Source organism: Lepidochelys kempii, chromosome 6 (genome assembly GCF_965140265.1).
Source record: "Lepidochelys kempii isolate rLepKem1 chromosome 6, rLepKem1.hap2, whole genome shotgun sequence".
Classification (NCBI taxonomy): Eukaryota; Metazoa; Chordata; order Testudines; family Cheloniidae; genus Lepidochelys; species Lepidochelys kempii.
This window is the reverse complement of record NC_133261.1, coordinates 118,490,646-118,500,254: the sequence shown is the minus strand read 5'-3', so window position 1 is coordinate 118,500,254 and position 9,609 is coordinate 118,490,646. Positions and strand designations below refer to the sequence as shown.

At 50.0% G+C, this 9,609-nt stretch overlaps 1 protein-coding gene across 6 annotated transcripts in view; it reads left to right on the top strand.

Annotated features, from left to right (window-relative positions):
* The first annotated feature begins 714 nt into the window (after window positions 1-714).
* Window positions 715-9,609, top strand: part of ZBTB1 (zinc finger and BTB domain containing 1) — a 28,878-nt gene continuing 19,983 nt past the window's right edge. For 2 of the 6 annotated variants that reach the window (XR_012159589.1, XM_073349874.1), the window contains exon 1: window positions 715-899. The gene's annotated coding sequence lies outside the window, so the exon portion shown is untranslated. Of the gene's footprint in view, window positions 900-1,186; window positions 1,743-7,734; window positions 9,126-9,609 lie in introns of those variants that run through there. The other 4 variants (XM_073349870.1, XM_073349871.1, XM_073349873.1 and 1 more) reach the window with 4 other exon arrangements.

Below are 9,609 nucleotides of genomic sequence, written 5' to 3'. Positions count from 1 at the left end.
CGGCAGGGCGGATCGGGGAGAGGGATGGGGGTCCCCCCCGTGACGGCAGGGCAGGGCGGATCGGGGAGAGGGATGGGGGTCCCCCCCGTGACGGCAGGGCAGGGCGGATCGGGGAGAGGGATGGGGGTCCCCCCGTGCGGGCAGGGCAGGGCAGATCGGGGAGAGGGATGGGGGTCCCCCCGTGCGGGCAGGGCAGGGCGGATCGGGGAGAGGGATGGGGGTCCCCCCGTGCGGGCAGGGCAGGGCGGATCGGGGAGAGGGATGGGGGTCCCCCCGTGCGGGCAGGGCAGGGCGGATCGGGGAGAGGGATGGGGGTCCCCCCGTGCGGGCAGGGCAGGGCGGATCGGGGAGAGGGATGGGGGTCCCCCCGTGCGGGCAGGGCAGGGCGGATCGGGGAGAGGGATGGGGGTCCCCCCGTGCGGGCAGGGCAGGGCGGATCGGGGAGAGGGATGGGGGTCCCCCCCTGTGCGGACAGGGCAGGGCGGATCGGGGAGAGGGATGGGGGTCCCCCCCTGTGCGGACAGGGCAGGGCGGATCGGGGAGAGGGATGGGGGTCCCCCCGTGCGGGCAGGGCAGGGCGGATCGGGGAGAGGGATGGGGGTCCCCCCGTGCGGGCAGGGCAGGGCGGATCGGGGAGGAGGCGGCGGCAGCTGGGAAGCCGGGAGCCGCCCGCCATGCACTGGCGGCGGCGGCAGCAGCAGGGCCGGGACCGCTGGCCGCCGGGGGGAGGGGTCCGGCTCCGTGCGGTCGCGGAGGAGCCGAGCGGCGGCAGCAGCAGGCGCTGCGGGGCGGAAGTCCTTTGTTGCAGCAGCAGAGGCAGCAGCGCGGGCGGCTCCGACCTCCTCGGCCGCCGCTTCGGCCCCGCGCGGAGCCCCCGGGCCCGGCTGGCCGCGCGGCCGGTAAGTGGGGCGCGGGCCCCGCCGGGCGTGGCGGGAAAACTGCCCTGCGCCGGGGCCGGGCCGCGGGGCGCGGCGGGAGCGGCCCCAGCCCGGGGCGCGGCGCGGCGCCCGCTGCAGGGCCGGGCCGGGGCGCGCGGCGGCGGCCGGCGGGAAGGGCCGCCGCGGCGGGGGCGGGGGGCAGCGGGCAGCGCCGGGCCCGGGCTCGGGGGAAGGGGCTCCGGCAGGCGGGCGGAGGATCCGGCGCGCACGCAGCGGCGGGCGCCCGCTGGCAGCCCCAGCAGCTCCTCCATCGGCGGGAGGTGGGAAGTGACGGGGGCGCGGGCTGCGGCCGCCCCGGCCCGGCTGCGCCGTGGCACACGAGTGTGTGAGGCCCCCCTCCCCCCCCCGCATAGGTATAGGGGACGCGGGACCGGCCCTGCCCGCGGCTTTCCAGCGGGCCCCACCTCTAGCCGCCGCGGGGACCTTCCTGCCCGTAGGCGGGAGCGACATGTGGCCTGGACCCTGCCCGACGCAGCGAGCGGACCCCGGCCACTCTTGGGGAGAAAATAAACTCACGGCAAGACGCCACCCGCAGCAAACCCGCCTCGGCCTAAAAGGCTTCGGCGAGGGCCGCCTGCGACGCGCGGGGGAACAATTTACCCGGGGCCACGGTCAGATCAGTGACGGGCGCTGATCGTCACTGTTTCCAGACCGTTGTGCCCGGCCTTGCTGTGCTCGGACCCGCTGGGGCGGCCTTTTGGACGCTGCCATGGCGGTCTAGGCGGGCCTGCCCAGGCAGATTTTGAAGCCTGCCCTGCTAAGAGGTGCCTTGCTACCTTCCTCCCTCTGTGAAAGAATTGAATCGTAAGTGCCATCAGTCCCAGACTGATCTGGCCAGGTCCTCTGGGGTTTAATGATGCGCTTGAGCTATTTTCTTGGGTGAAGGTGGGAAAAAAAAAAAGTATTCTCTGGCAAGTAGAAGTGACTTTTGAGACAGGGACAGTAAGTATTGGTTTACAGGCCCTTGCCTGCTACCTTTGCTGTTGGTGATGGAATCCCAACCTAGCCGCCGTTCCAGGGTCATGAAAGTTAATGCTGCACTTGCAGCATTATCCAGAGAAATGGACAAATGCTGGCTGTCATGAAAGGATACCTCCGGAGATGGACAAAGCACAAGATGCATCAACTGGATGTATTGTCCAGTTTTTCCCAATTAAGTAGTTGTAGGTTTCCTATAAGATAGAGTCAGCATTTTAAAAAGTGGAGGGTGATTACAGTCTTTTCAAGCTAGTGGTCAATGTCCTCATTAAGAGAGTAATCAGATGCTGCCCCAGCCCAGGGACCCTCCCGCACCCAAACTCCCTCCCACAGCCTGCATGCACCCCTCTTGCATCCCAAACCCCCTTATCCCCAGCCCCATATCAGAGCCTGCACCCCTAGCTGGAGCTCTCACACTCTCCCACATCCCAAGCCCCTGCCCCAGCCCAGTGAAAATGAGTGAGTGAGCAAGGGTGGGGGAGAACGAGCGACAGAAGGAGTGGGGATGGAGTGAGCGGGGGCGAGGCAAGAGTGTTTGGTTTTCTGCAATCAGAAAGTTAGAAACCCTACCCAGAACAGGACCTGAACTGCACCCCAAGAAGAATCCCAGGGCTCTTTCTTTCTTAGCTGTTGAGGTTGGGCATCTCACCAGGGTTGCTGTAGACTTCACTTGTTTATATTGGGAGAAAACAAGGGCATGTTTTTTGTACTGGCCAGTAGATTTAGGGTGAAATCCTGGCCCCCTTGAAGTCAATGACAAAACTCCTATTCAGTAGTGTAAGGATTTCACTCTTCGTCTTCTGGCAGATGTTTCAAGTTCTGCTTTATCACAGTAGTTCACAAGGGAATTCTGCAAATCCATTTTTAAAATGGTGTCCGTGGCAGATACTTGAGGGGGTAGGCATGGCTGTGAGTGCAGATGCAGTATGTAGACACCACGGCTGATCAGTAACTGGCATGGAGATAATTTCTGTCCTTAGGATGAATGTTTCTCTGTGAATGTTCATGTCCTCTAATGTTTTTTCTTCACAGTTTTGTGTGAACATTTGTACACCCTGTAACACCACGTAGCATTACCTATACACTTCAGTATATCCCATAACACACTAATTTCACTTAATTCAGATTTTAGCAATTTTATTTACATCGGAAAACCCTGTGCTGCAAGTAGATTCATAACTCCATACAATTTAAGGCCAGAAGACATAATCTGATCATCTAGTCCAGCGGTTCTCAAACTGTGGGTCGTGACCCAATTTTAATGGCGCCGCTAGGGCTACTTAGACTTCTTAGGGTCCGGGGCCGAAGCCTGAGCCCTGCCACCTGGGGCCCGGGCCGAAGCCCGAGGGCTTCAGCCCTGGGCTGCAGGGCTCAGGTTACAGGCCCCCTGCCTGGGGCTGAAACCCTTGGGCTTTGGCTTTGGCCTCCTGACCCAGGACAGCGGGGCTCAGGTGGGCTCAGACTTCAGTCCTCCCTCTGGTCTTGTGTAGTAATTTTTGTTGTCAGAAGGGAATTGCGGTGCAATGAAGCTTGAGAACCTCTGATCTAGTCTGCCCTCCTGTATATCAGAGACCATTACATTTTACGCATCTACCCCTGTGTTAAGTCTAATAATTTGTGTTTGACTGAAGCATAACTTCCAGATTGGCAGCTAGGCTTGATTTGAAGACATTAGGAGATGGAGAATCCACTGCAGTAGCTTACTGTACATGCAGCTTGAGGTCATAAATCAAGATACTGGAATATAAAGGCTTATTTAAAAAAATATTTTGTGCTAAATTTGGTGTCAGGGTTTTTTCCTGCTGGTTTATTTTCCTTAATATAAAAAAAATAAAAACTGCATGGTTGTTAATACATTGCCTAATACAGACCATATTTGTGCCAGGGTAGAGTAAATTATATCAGTTAAGTAATGGTAACTAGGAATTTCCACAAAAATCCATTGTGGCTGAGAAGTCAGTTTACCACTGTCAGCTCTCTGTCATGCTTTTACTCTCTATGGACCTGATCCAAAGCCTTTTGAAGTCAGTGGCAAGATTTCAGGGCTTTAGATCATACCTTATGTCCTTAACTCTTTAATGCACTGTGCTCATATTGGGAATGTATAACATACCTGTATCTTTGATGCTCTCAGCCATCAACTGAGAGTCAGATTTCAGCTATTGTCAGATTTCAGCTGCTATTTCCCTTATATGTGGAAAGGGATGCTGTATCATCAGAAAGAAAAGGAGTACTTGTGGCACCTTAGAGACTAACACATTTATTTGAGCGTGAGCTTTCGTGAGCTACAGCTCACTTCATCTTATGCTCAGATAAATGTGTTAGTCTCTAAGGTGCCACAAGTACTCCTTTTCTTTTTGCGAATACAGACCAACACGGCTGCTACTCTGAAATGTATCATCAGAAGAGATCTTAATACTGATATGGGATTGAAGGTTGAAATGATTGGCAGTCTGGTGATTTTTAGAATCTTTTATCTCTTTCACTGGTTCAGATCCAGTCTATGTAGCAGTTGAAATCTGTTGTGATCTAAAGGCTGTTCGTAGGCTATTCTCAATTAATTGATAGTCTTAGTACGACAGCTCGTAACGAACAGGTGTCCGCATCACAGAAAGCAACATCACAACTAGTACTCTTGTTGGCAGGCCGTGGCTGAGGGTGACATTCACCATCCTCACAAATAGCCCAAGTAATTGAGCTTATCGTGTAGATCTCTAGAGGGTACTTCACATCCTCTATTTGTTTTTTCTACCATGTGGCCCCTCTACAGCATGCAAGGGGGTATGGTGACCACTTGCTCAGCTGTTGTGCCTGCTTACCCCCACATATGTAGATTTCCCATATGTCTCTAATGCACTGGCCTTTCACACCAAGGTTCATTTCACCCTCAAGGGGCATAGCGTCTAAAATATCTTCTCCTCTGTAGAAGTTATCCCTGAGGTCAAGGTTGAGATATGGTGGCGGAGTGGTATGGGGAAATTTGCATCGTCACGGTCCATGGTACATCTATCTGTTTTGTGGATACATAGGAGACTTGATTCTTCTGGGTTTTCAGTATATCACTTTCCGTTAGTACTAAATTCAGAGCTTTTATTTATTTCATTTTGTCTGATCTTGGTTTCCACAGAAAAGCAGCCAGCAGCTAAGTCTGTGAGATTTCCATTTTTGCCTGCTCAGCAGTGAAAATGCTGGGTTCTGAAAACCACCTACTAATTTTAGGGGCCCAAATGCTCCTAAAGCCTGTGGTACTTTTTTTTTTTTTTAAGAAAACATACACATTTCAACAGGAACTTTGCCAAGGTCTCTACATTTTAAAATTAAAAATGTTTTAGGAACTTTTTATATCTTTAGTTTAAAAACTTTTTAAAATCCATGCCATAGCAAAGCATGCAGTTATACTGGATACTTGCTCTTTTCAGTTAGAAGGCTTTTGACCAAAGCATGCAGATATTTCATATAGCTGTATAGCTTGTTTTGTTTTTATATATGCCACATTAATAGTAGATACTGACTGTAATGATGTGGCCTCTGGCGGGACACTAGTGAGAGTATAAATGCAGGACAAATTGCTAAGAGCAGGGCAGTTACAGCCCAAGGCTGGGTGTCCTTTATTAAGGCACGCCAAACCAGCCAAACAGAGAGGACTTCGGTCTCACCCCACTGGCTAACCAGAAATTTCCCTGCTTCAGTCCCTTTCTCCCTGCCCAACTAGTCCCCCTTCCACCTCAACTACTTGTCCCCAGTCTCCTTGCCCAGCCAGTCCTCGTTCTCCCCTCCTGGCACCTTGTCTGAGCTATCTCTCCCTCCACCCCTGGGTCTCATCCTACTCCCAATTCTTGGGCTCCTCATCCAGTCTCAGTCTGCACCCACCCTGCCTGACAACTTGCCTCAGTCTCTTTGCCCAGCCAGTCCCAGTTCTCCCCCTGAACCACGACTCCTTGTCAGATCTGTCTCCCCGTCCTCCCAATGGTTTCTAGTCCCAGGCTCCCCCCACCTCACAGTTCCCTGTCTAATCGTGGTGCCCACCCCCCACTAACTGGTGTCCTGTTGTCTTTCCTTCTTCTCCATTTTCCTCATTGGCTCCCAGTCCCAGCCTCCTTGCTCAGCCAGTCCCAGTTTCTGCTCCCAGTCTCATCACCCTCCTTGTCCCAATCTCCTTTCCCTTCCCTGGTTCAGCTCTTGTCTCCTCTGGATTTGAATCAGACAGCTTCCTCCTCCAGGCTGCCTGGGAGCCAGCAGGGAGGTCTCAGAGAGCACTGGAGAGACAGGCTCCCTGAGCTTGGTTCTGTGCTCAGCCTCACCCTGGCCTGGTGTAGCCATTACAGGAAGAGTCTTAAGGTATGTCTACACCACAGTTTAAAAACCCATGGCTGGCCTGTGCCAGCTGACTCAGTCTTGTGGGACGTGGCTGCGGGGCTGCTTAACTGTGGTGTAGACATTTGAAGCCCAAGCTCTGGGACCCTCCCACTCCCTGGGTCCTAGAGCCCAGGCTCCAGCCTGAGCCCAAATGTCTACACTGCAATTAAACAGCCCCTTAGCCTGAGCCCCGCAAGCTCGAGACACATGGCACAGGCCAGTCATGGGTTTTTAATTGCAGTATAGACATACAGTTATTGAGCCCCTCGCAGGAGCCCTGAGCTAGAGCATGCTCATTTGCTCTGTGGGGATAGCACATGTGTGGTCTGGTCAGCACTAGAATCTGTGAGAGGCTCGAGCACGCTTGGTGAAGACAGAATCTGGAGATTTTAGCTGCTAAAATGAAAAAAGCCTCTATTGAGCTTGTGTGAAGTGTGATTTTTCCAAGGCTTATAGTTTGGCCAGATTTGTGTGGATTTTCATAAGATGTCAAAATGCACATCCCTGACACAAGGCTATCTCCCTGCCAGATTTAAAGTCTCAACTCCAGAGAAGGTAGCTGGAGCTTTTCAAAGAAAAGGTCAGCAGAATTTTTTAACATGGGCAAAGTGGTGTATTTTCCCTAGCCTCGTTGTCAGAAATGATGGAACCATTTTGGCTGATATTCCACTAACTCCCTTCCCCCCCCCAAAAAAAAAGAAAAAAAAAGAAAAAAGAAATCAGCTTGCGGCAGAGCCCCGGCATGGAAAATTTCAGCCCAAGTAGTTAGTTTGGCCAAATTATAAGCAACAGAAAACAGGGTCTTATAATGGAAATGTCAGACAACCTTAAAATAGGTGGTGCCACCAGTTCTGCCTATAATTATTTCTGCACTGAAGGTCCAATATTCAGGCACTGCTGTTTTTAAATACACCAACACATAAAATACATATGACAGGTTACTGTCGAGCTTGGAAGAAAAAGAGCACTTTAATAGCACCTTACTAATTTAAATCCATTCTTAGTCACACTAAAATGTTAATGTAAGAGTTCCCTAAGTACTTGTATGCCCCCTATCACTATAGTATCTGAGCATTTTACCTGTTATCAGCATCAGGCAGACCCACTGTCGGGCTAATTCTTATAGAGGCTTCAGGAGATATGCCTTACCAGTCTGTCCTCTTCTGCATATCCAAGATCAAGTGCTGAAGAATTCTACGTTTTATTGACCGTTATCTCCCAGAGTTCCCCTTTCAAAAGAGGCAATATCCTTTATTCCTACTTTTCCTAAGGAAAAGAGAAACCTAAATGAATACATCTTTTCTACCTCACTCCAATGCCTGTTGAAGTCAGTGGGAATATTTTCACTGATTTCAGTGGGCATGCATCAGGCCCCAGATACTGCATAATCTCTTTTTTTATTTGCCTTCGGGTTACCCTGCTAAAGAACTGTTTTCAACTAGCAAACTTTACAAAATGTCTTTTTAAATAGAAGAATAAGTGGGATTTTTTTTATTACTACATTTTATTTCAAATTTGAATTTGCCACTTTGCAAGTTGTAATAAGGGCAGCTGATAATGTGTATCTGTTCTGAACAGACTTCTCTGGTACAGATGGCAGTTCATAGCTGTCCTCATGCCTTATCACACCTGAAATGTCAGTATCCATTTTGTGACCATATCTTCCCAGAAGATATATTAAACACATACTATGTAGTTTGAACTGAAATTATTAGTAAATCTTCAGTTACTGTTCTTAGGATTTAAATGGTAATTCAACATATTATCATATGAGACTGAATGTACAAAGTAACCTCAGGTCAAATGCACCTCATTTGGAGTCCTATGCATAGGACCTGGAAGTAGGGGTGCTGCCGCATCGCCTGGCTTGAGGTAGCAACAACAACCCAAATCCATGCTTTCCGCGTTTAGCACCCTCACTATAATAATTGTTCCAGCACGACTGGGCATACAAGATGTTTTTTGTGAATACTTTTTAAAATTCAAGATCTGCAGGGGTTGTTGCTTTTTGCTTTGGTTTTGTTCACAAAAACATCCAAAGTTATCTAAATGCTTAGAAATGTTGTTGCTTAGAATGTACCTCTTCATTTCAGTGAAGTAAAAGATTCTGTTTGGGAAGTAAAATAACTGAATCTGTTGCCACCAAAGCGTCCTACTGTATTAACTAGTGCAGAACAACTTCTTTACTTTTCAGTGTAATGTAAAAACAAAAAAAAAGCTTCTACAATTGGTGTCACTTCGCTAATCAGATTGGAGTAGCATGTCAGGGTATTTCCTTCCTGCTCAGCTTTCAGTTTGGAGAGGGAAATCTTCCTTGTCCCTGACCCACTCATCAGGAGTCTCTCTCTGTTCCGACAGGGGCCTTTTTGTTCTGTATTTGTGCAGCACCTAGCACAATGGGGTTGTCATAAATATAAAGGGAAGGGTAACCACCTTTCTGTATACAGTGCTATAAAATCGCTCCTGGCCAGAGGCAAAATCCTTTCACCTGTAAAGGGTTAAGAAGCTAAGGTAACCTCGCTGGCACCTGACCCAAAATGACCAATGAGGGGACAAGATACTTTCAAATCTGGAGGTGGGGGGAAAGGCTTTTGTCTGTCTGTCCGTGTGATACCTTTACATCCTTGATCTGTTCCTGGCAAGTCTTCCAACTCCTGTAAAGTTAGTAAGTAATCTAGCTAGAAAATGTGTTAGATTTTCTTTTGTTTAATGGCTTGTAAAATTCACTGTGCTGGAGGGAATGTGTATTCCTGTTTTTGTGTCTTTTTGTAACTTAAGGTTTTGCCTAGAGGGATTCTCTATGTTTTGAATCTGATTGCCCTGTAAAGTATTTATCGTCCTGATTTTACAGAGGTGATTCTTTTACCTTTTCTTTAAATAAAATTCTTCTTTTAAGAACCTGATTGATTTTTCATTGTTCTTAAGATCTAAGGGGTTGGGTCTGTGTTCACCTGTACCAATTGGTGAGGATTCTTATCAAGCCTTCCCCAGGAAAGGGGGTGTAGGGCTTGGGGGGATATTTTGGGGGAAGACGTCTCCAAGTGGTCTCTTTCCCTCTTCTTTGTTTAAAATGCTTGGTGGTGGCAGCATACTGTTCAAGGACAAGGCAAAGTTTGTACCTTGGGGAAGTTTTTAATCTAAGCTGGTAAGAATAAGCTTAGGGGGTCTTTCATGCAGGTCCCCACATCTGTACCCTAGAGTTCAGAGTGGGGAAGGAACCTTGACAGGGGTCTTGGTCCATGACTGGAGCCCCTGGGTGCCATGATAATATATATACTCCTACTGCAGCCATCCAACTTCCAGCCAAGGCCTGGGTAACGTTAGTGATCTATAAATG